Source organism: Ricinus communis, unplaced genomic scaffold (genome assembly GCF_019578655.1).
Source record: "Ricinus communis isolate WT05 ecotype wild-type unplaced genomic scaffold, ASM1957865v1 Ctg19, whole genome shotgun sequence".
NCBI classification, from domain to species: domain Eukaryota; kingdom Viridiplantae; phylum Streptophyta; class Magnoliopsida; order Malpighiales; family Euphorbiaceae; genus Ricinus; species Ricinus communis.
In genome coordinates this window covers 37,501-45,000 of record NW_025963453.1, presented here as the reverse complement: position 1 = coordinate 45,000, position 7,500 = coordinate 37,501, and the positions used below count along the sequence as shown (strand labels likewise).

Below are 7,500 nucleotides of genomic sequence, written 5' to 3'. Positions count from 1 at the left end.
CACAGTGGTATCTTGATACCACCAGGAATGGTAAAACAAATTCTAAGGAATCAAAAAACAGAAAACTGGATCTATATCCAACGAATCGCACCTACCAGGAAAAAGTATTTTGTTTTGGTTCGACTAGTAATCATATATGAGATAGCGAACGGTATAAATTTAGAAACACTTTTCCCCCGGGATTTATTGCAGGAAAAGGATAATCTGAAACTTCGAGTTGTCAATTATATTCTTTCTGGAAATGGTAAACCGATTCGAGGAATTTCTGACACAAGTATTCAATTAGTTCGTACTTGTTTAGTGTTGAATTGGGACCAAGAAAAAAAAAGTTCTTCTATCGAAGAGGCCCGCGCTTCCTTTGTTGAAGTAAACACAAATGGTCTGATTCGTGATTTCTTAAGAATCAACCTAGTGAAATCCCATATTTCATATATCAGTAGAAAAAGGAATGATCCATCGGGTTCAGGGCCGATCTCTAATAATGGGGCAAATCACACCAATATTAATCCATTTTATCCCATCTATTTCAAGACAAGGATTCAACAATCACTTAAACAAAATCAAGGAACTATTAGTACGTTGTTGAATAGAAATAAGGAATGTCAATCTTTGATAATTTTGTCATCATCTAATTGTTTTCGAATGGATCCCTTCAACGATGTAAAACATCACAATGTAATAAAAGAATCAATTAAAAGAGATCCTATAATTCCAATTAGAAATTCGTTGGGCCCTTTAGGAACAGCCCTTCAAATTGCGAATTTGTATTTATTTTACCATTTAAATTTAATAACTCATAATCGGATCTCAGTAACTAAATATTTGAAACTTGACAATTTAAAACAGACTTTTCGAGTACTTAAATATTATTTAATGGACGAAAACGGGAGAGTTGTTAATCCCGATCCATGCAGTAACAGTGTTTTGAATCCATTCAATTTGAATTGGTATTTTCTCCATCATAATTATCATCATAATTATTGTCATAATTATTGTGAAGAAAGCTTCACAATAATTAGCCTGGGACAGTTTATTTGCGAAAATGTCTGTATGGCCAAAACGGACCACATCTAAAATCGGGTCAAGTTATAATTATTCACATTGGCTCTGTAGTAATAAGATCCGCTAAGTTTTATTTGGCCACTCCGGGAGCAACCGTTCATGGCCATTATGGAGAAATCCTTTACGAAGGAGATACATTAGTTACATTTATATATGAAAAGTCGAGATCTGGTGATATAACGCAGGGTCTTCCAAAAGTAGAACAAGTGTTAGAAGTGCGTTCAATTGATTCAATATCGATAAACCTAGAAAAGAGAGTTGGGGTTGAACGAATGTATACCAAGAATTCTTGGAATTCCTTGGGGATTCTTGATTGGTACTGAGCTAACTATAGTGCAAAGTCGCATCTCTTTGGTTAATAAGATCCAAAGGGTTTATCGATCCCAAGGGGTGCAGATCCATAATAGGCATATAGAAATTATTGTACGTCAAATAACATCAAAAGTATTGGTTTCAGAAGACGGAATGTCTAATGTTTTTTCACCCGGAGAACTAATTGGATTGTTGCGAGCGGAACGAACGGGACGTGCTTTGGAAGAAGCCATCTGTTACCGAGCCATATTATTGGGAATAACGAGAGCATCCCTGAATACTCAAAGTTTCATATCCGAGGCCAGTTTTCAAGAAACTGCTCGTGTTTTAGCAAAAGCTGCCTCCGCGGTCGTATCGATTGGTTGAAAGGCCTGAAAGAAAACGTTGTTCTAGGCGGTATGATACCCGTTGGTACCGGATTCAAAGGATTAGTACAAGGTTCAAGGCAATATAAGAACATTCCTTTGAAAACCAAAAAGAATAATTTATTCGGGGGGGAATTTAGAGATAGAGATATTTTATTCCACCACAGAGAGTTATTTTATTCTTGCATTTCAAAAAATTTCTACGATACATCAGAACAATCATTTATAGGATTTAATGATTCCTAAGAGCGGATTCATCCTTTTTTTTAATTAACGCGGTCCTGTGATTTGTTACATGTGATTCGTTAATAGTAAAGAAATAAAGAAATTAAGGAATAGAAAGAAATTAATCGCTTGGATCGTATATCAACGTCCAATCTCCGGGAAAAGAGAAGGTTCCATCGGAACAATTATTTATTTCAAGGTACTCCTGTCTCTCTTTTTCTTTGAAAAGGAAAAAAAAAAAAGAGAGAGAGGAAGTGTGGGGAGAAATGATAAGAAGATATTGGAACATTAATTTGGAAGAGATGATGAAAGCAGGAGTTCATTTTGGTCATGGTACTAGAAAATGGAATCCGAGAATGGCACCTTATATCTCTGCAAAGCGTAAGGGTATTCATATTACAAATCTTACTAGAACTGCTCGTTTTTTATCAGAAGCTTGTGATTTAGTTTTTGATGCAGCAAGTAGGAGAAAACAATTCTTAATTGTTGGTACCAAAAATAAAGCGGCGGATTCAGTAGCACGAGCTGCAATAAGGGCTCGGTGTCATTATGTTAATAAAAATGGCTCGGCGGTATTTTAACGAATTGGTCCACTACAGAAACTAGACTTCAAAAGTTCAGGGACTTGAGAATGGAACAAAAGACAGGTAGACTCAACCGTCTTCCGAAAGGAGATGCGGCTCGGTTGAAGAGACAGTTAGCTCACTTGCAAACATATCTGGGTGGGATTAAATATATGACGGGGTTACCCGATATTGTAATAATCGTTGATCAGCAAGAAGACTATACGGCTCTTCGGGAATGTATCACTTTGGGAATCCCAACGATTTGTTTAATTGATACAAACTGTGACCCGGATCTCGCAGATATTTCGATTCCAGCGAATGATGACGCTATAGCTTCAATCCGACTAATTCTTAATAAATTAGTATTTGCAATTTGTGAGGGCCGTTCTAGCTATATACGAAATCCCTGATTAATAATAAGATAGAGTAATAATAAGATAAATTAATTATTTTGTGAATTCCATAGCATATATTTATGGAATCGGTTACTATTTCTGAATCGTACAAAAGAGATAAAAATAACTGGGTATATTATGTGATTTGTCGGTATCTAAAATATACAATTTAAATTGAAAATATACAATTTTAGCGGGCAAGTCAAAAAAAAGATGGTTGAATCAAAATAATTCCTTTTAAAGTTTTCTTTTTCAGAGGGCAATATGAATGTTCATGTTCTATCATGTTCCATCAACACACTAAAAGGGTTATATGATATATCCGGTGTGGAAGTAGGCCAGCATTTCTATTGGAAAATAGGAGGTTTCCAAGTCCATGCCCAAGTACTTATTACTTCTTGGGTTGTAATTGCTATCTTATTAGGTTCCGCCATTGTAGCTGTTCGGAACCCACAAACCATTCCGACTGGCGGTCAGAATTTCTTCGAATATGTTCTTGAATTCATTCGAGATGTGAGCAAAACTCAGATTGAGAGGAATACGGTCCATGGGTCCCCTTTATTGGAACTATGTTTCTATTTATTTTTGTTTCTAATTGGGCGGGGGCGCTTTTACCTTGGAAGATCATAGAATTACCTCATGGGGAGTTAGCCGCACCTACGAATGATATAAATACTACCGTTGCTTTAGCTTTACTTACGTCAATAGCATATTTTTATGCGGGCCTTAGCAAAAAGGATTAGGTTATTTCGGTAAATACATTCAACCAACTCCAATCCTTTTACCCATTAACATTTTAGAAGATTTCACAAAACCTTTATCGCTTAGCTTTCGACTTTTCGGAAATATATTAGCGGATGAATTAGTAGTTGTTGTTCTTGTTTCTTTAGTACCTTTAGTGGTTCCTATACCTGTCATGTTCCTTGGATTATTTACAAGTGGTATTCAAGCTCTTATTTTTGCAACTTTAGCTGCGGCTTATATAGGCGAATCCATGGAAGGGCATCATTGACTAATTTTCAAAATAGTCTTTTTTTTTAGCTTTTAGTGTAAGGCAATCTATGCCTTGTTCAAGATAATCTACTTACACTTAGTGAACATAAATATACACACATAAATCGACAAAAATCAAAAGGTCTATACAATCTAAAGGAATAGTAAAAACTAAAGGAAAAAAAAGATTACGATATTAAATTAATTGTAAAAAAAAGGAAAGAGATCTAAAGGATCTTTGACCAAAGGAAACTATTAATAAATAAGAAATTACATGAACTTAGATCAACCAAAACTTCTATGCAATGATTCAGACTCATGAATTCTTCCATTTAGATTGATTGTATCCGTGTGGGATAAATGATAAGGAAGAGAAGAATTTACGAAAAATGAGATTAAGAAAAACGAAATGGGTTGTTTGGGAGAGTGGAATCAAACTAGGTGTATGTAATATATATATTGGCTATAAGCCCATTTTCTTTTGTGAATGTTTCAAAAATGATTTTAGAATCCGATTGAATCTAAGATATGAATAGTTGGTTTACGTTATGTAAGAAGGACGTGTATATGGAATATTAAGTATTAACTAGTTATCTATGAGTTAAAAGATATATCTAATCTGCCCTACTACGGGAGATTTAGATAGAGATTCCAAGAAAAGTCCTTCCTTTTTTTTTCGTTTGTAACTGTGGAATTGAATATTGAATAAAGAGATTAAATCAAGAAAAAGAATGAAAAGTTCGAATTCAAAGAATGATTCGGAACAAAGAAAGAAATGGAAAAACAAAAAAGTTGTATGAATTCACAAAAACTTTGTGGATAGGAACTAAAAAATAGATATCGAAGTAGTTCTGATGATTCAATAATATTATTACTTCAATTCGGAGTTCTTAGTTACTTCGACTGGATGAAAATCTTATTGATGGAATGAATAATTAAGTCATAATTTATTGATTGATTGTATCATTAACCATTTCTTTAATTTTATTTTTGTGCGAGGAACTTATCATGAATCCATTGATTTCTGCCGCTTCCGTTATTGCTGCGGGTTTGGCCGTTGGGCTTGCTTCTATTGGACCTGGGGTTGGTCAAGGTACTGCCGCGGGCCAAGCTGTAGAGGGTATCGCAAGACAACCTGAGGCGGAGGGAAAAATACGAGGTACTTTATTGCTTAGTCTGGCTTTTATGGAAGCTTTAACAATTTATGGACTAGTTGTAGCATTAGCACTTTTATTTGCGAATCCTTTTGTTTAATCTTATAAAAAAATACGTATTTTTTTATTGTCTTGGGCTTGCTGGTTGTTTTTCGAATTATATCAAGATCTCATTCCTACAATTACTTATTTATTTTTATTGGGACAATAACCCACGGGAAGGACTGATTTGAGGACGAGAAATTAGTATACTAACTCGCTTTCTTCCTTCCCCCCCCCTCTTAGTACAATCGAAACCTTTTTTTAAGGAAATGCTGCAACAGGATATAATATATTATTTTGTTTTGTTTTGCAATTGACACGAGACCTGGTACCAAATTCTAAACTGAATTTTACTAAGAACAATACTTATTAGAGATTTCAAATAAAATAAATATAAATAATAGAAATTCTATAATCTATAAATATACTATAAATATAAAAATCGAAAATAATAGAAATAAAATAATAAATGAATATATAAATATATAGAATATAGAAATAAAATGTGGAATAGAATAAAAAAAAATAAAAATATATAATTAGATAATTAGTCTGTCTATAGTCGACAAGAAAAGAGGAGATCCTATGAAAAATGTAACCGATTCTTTCGTTTCCTTGGGTCACTGGCCATCCGCCGGGAGTTTCGGATTTAATACCGATATTTTAGCAACAAATCCAATAAATCTAAGTGTAGTCCTTGGTGTATTGATTTTTTTTGGAAAGGGGGTGTGTGCGAGTTGTTTATTTCAAGAATAGGCTGGATTGAACCAGCTGCGCTTTTTTTGTTTTAACTAGGAAAGACAAGGTGCATGATCCCGCGAATTACTTCTGAATAAATTAAGAAATCATCTTTAAGAACCATAGCAGTTCGTGATTCATGGGTAAAGTAAATATGCTTTGATTCTCTATCAACCAATAACGTGGGACCATTAATATGGTTAAAGCTAAACTGTTTAAAGTCTAGATGCAGCAAGGTACTCTTTCTACTACTATGTTAATACATATGTTAATACAAAAATAAGTTCAAAATGAATAGTTGGAAATTGTTTTCGGTATAGAACACTCATGTCGAAAAAAAGATTTGAACCCTTTTTTTGTTTTGAAAAATGGGTATTTCACTCATTCTTATCCAATGGGTATTTCACTCATTCTTATCCAATGCTGAGCCGATAACCTATGCATTAAAGTAAATTCTTTGGATTTGAAGAAAAAAAAAACAACTTTACTGACAATTACTTGTTTGGTCAGAAGAGTCCTCCGAATATAAATATTCCGGTCTTGGGTTAGTGATTAGTTTCGATATTTTTCGATATTTTGATTTTGGAATATGTATTATGATATGAATAGAGAATAGAGGATAGGCTCATTTCAGTCAAAAAAGCTATGGGAATTTCCCCATACCATAAGTAATTGAGCGTGAGAGCCAAATGAATCGAAAGATTCATGTTTGGTTCGGGAAGGGATCATGGAAGTTTTGCAATGAATGGAAAGATAATCTACTTTCATTAACGGATTTATTAGATAATCGAAAACAAAGGATTTTGGATACTATTCGAAATTCAGAAGAACTACGTGAGGGGCCATTGAACAGCTGGAAAAGCCCGGGCCCGCTTACGGAAAGTGGAAATAGAAGCAGATCAGTTTCGAATGAATGGATACTCTGAGATAGAATGAGAAAAGTTGAATTTGATTAATTCAACTTATAAAACTTTGAAACAATTAGAAAATTACAAAAATGAAACCATTCATTTTGAACAACAAAGAACGATTAATCAAGTCCGACAACGGGTTTTCCAACAAGCCTTACAGGGAGCTCTAGGAACTCTGAATAGTTGTTTGACCAACGAGTTACATTTACGTACCATCAATGCTAATCTTGGCATGTTTGGGGCGATAAAAGAAATAACTGATTAGTCCTTCTATTCTATTGTAGGTATTATTTTTTTTTTTCAAAAAAAATTAAGAAATATTCATGGTAACCATTCGAGCCGACGAGATTAGTAATATTATCCGCGAACGTATTGAGCAATATAATAGGGAAGTAAAGATTGTAAATACGGGTACCGTACTTCAAGTAGGCGACGGCATTGCTCGTATTTATGGTCTTGATGAAGTAATGGCAGGTGAATTAGTAGAATTTGAAGAGGGTACAATAGGCATTGCTCTGAATTTGGAATCAAATAATGTCGGTGTCGTTTTAATGGGTGACGGTTTAATGATACAAGAGGGAAGTTCCGTAAAAGCAACAGGAAGGATTGCTCAGATACCGGTGGAGTGAGGCTTATTTGGGTCGTGTTATAAATGCCCTGGCTAAACCTATTGACGGTCGAGGTGAAATTTCAGCTCTGAATCGCGGTTAATTGAATCTCCCGCTCCTGGTATTATT

The 7,500-nt window shown here is 34.5% G+C and overlaps 3 pseudogenes across 1 annotated transcript; all 3 read left to right on the top strand.

The window, feature by feature from the left end:
* The first annotated feature begins 2,178 nt into the window (after positions 1-2,178).
* Positions 2,179-2,968, top strand: LOC125368808 (annotated as a pseudogene).
* A 188-nt stretch (positions 2,969-3,156) lies between these two features.
* Positions 3,157-6,331, top strand: LOC125368807 (annotated as a pseudogene). The gene has a single exon (XR_007214487.1). The product of XR_007214487.1 is annotated as an ATP synthase subunit a, chloroplastic-like (transcript).
* A 402-nt stretch (positions 6,332-6,733) lies between these two features.
* LOC125368804 overlaps positions 6,734-7,500 on the top strand; it is a 1,907-nt pseudogene continuing 1,140 nt past the window's right edge.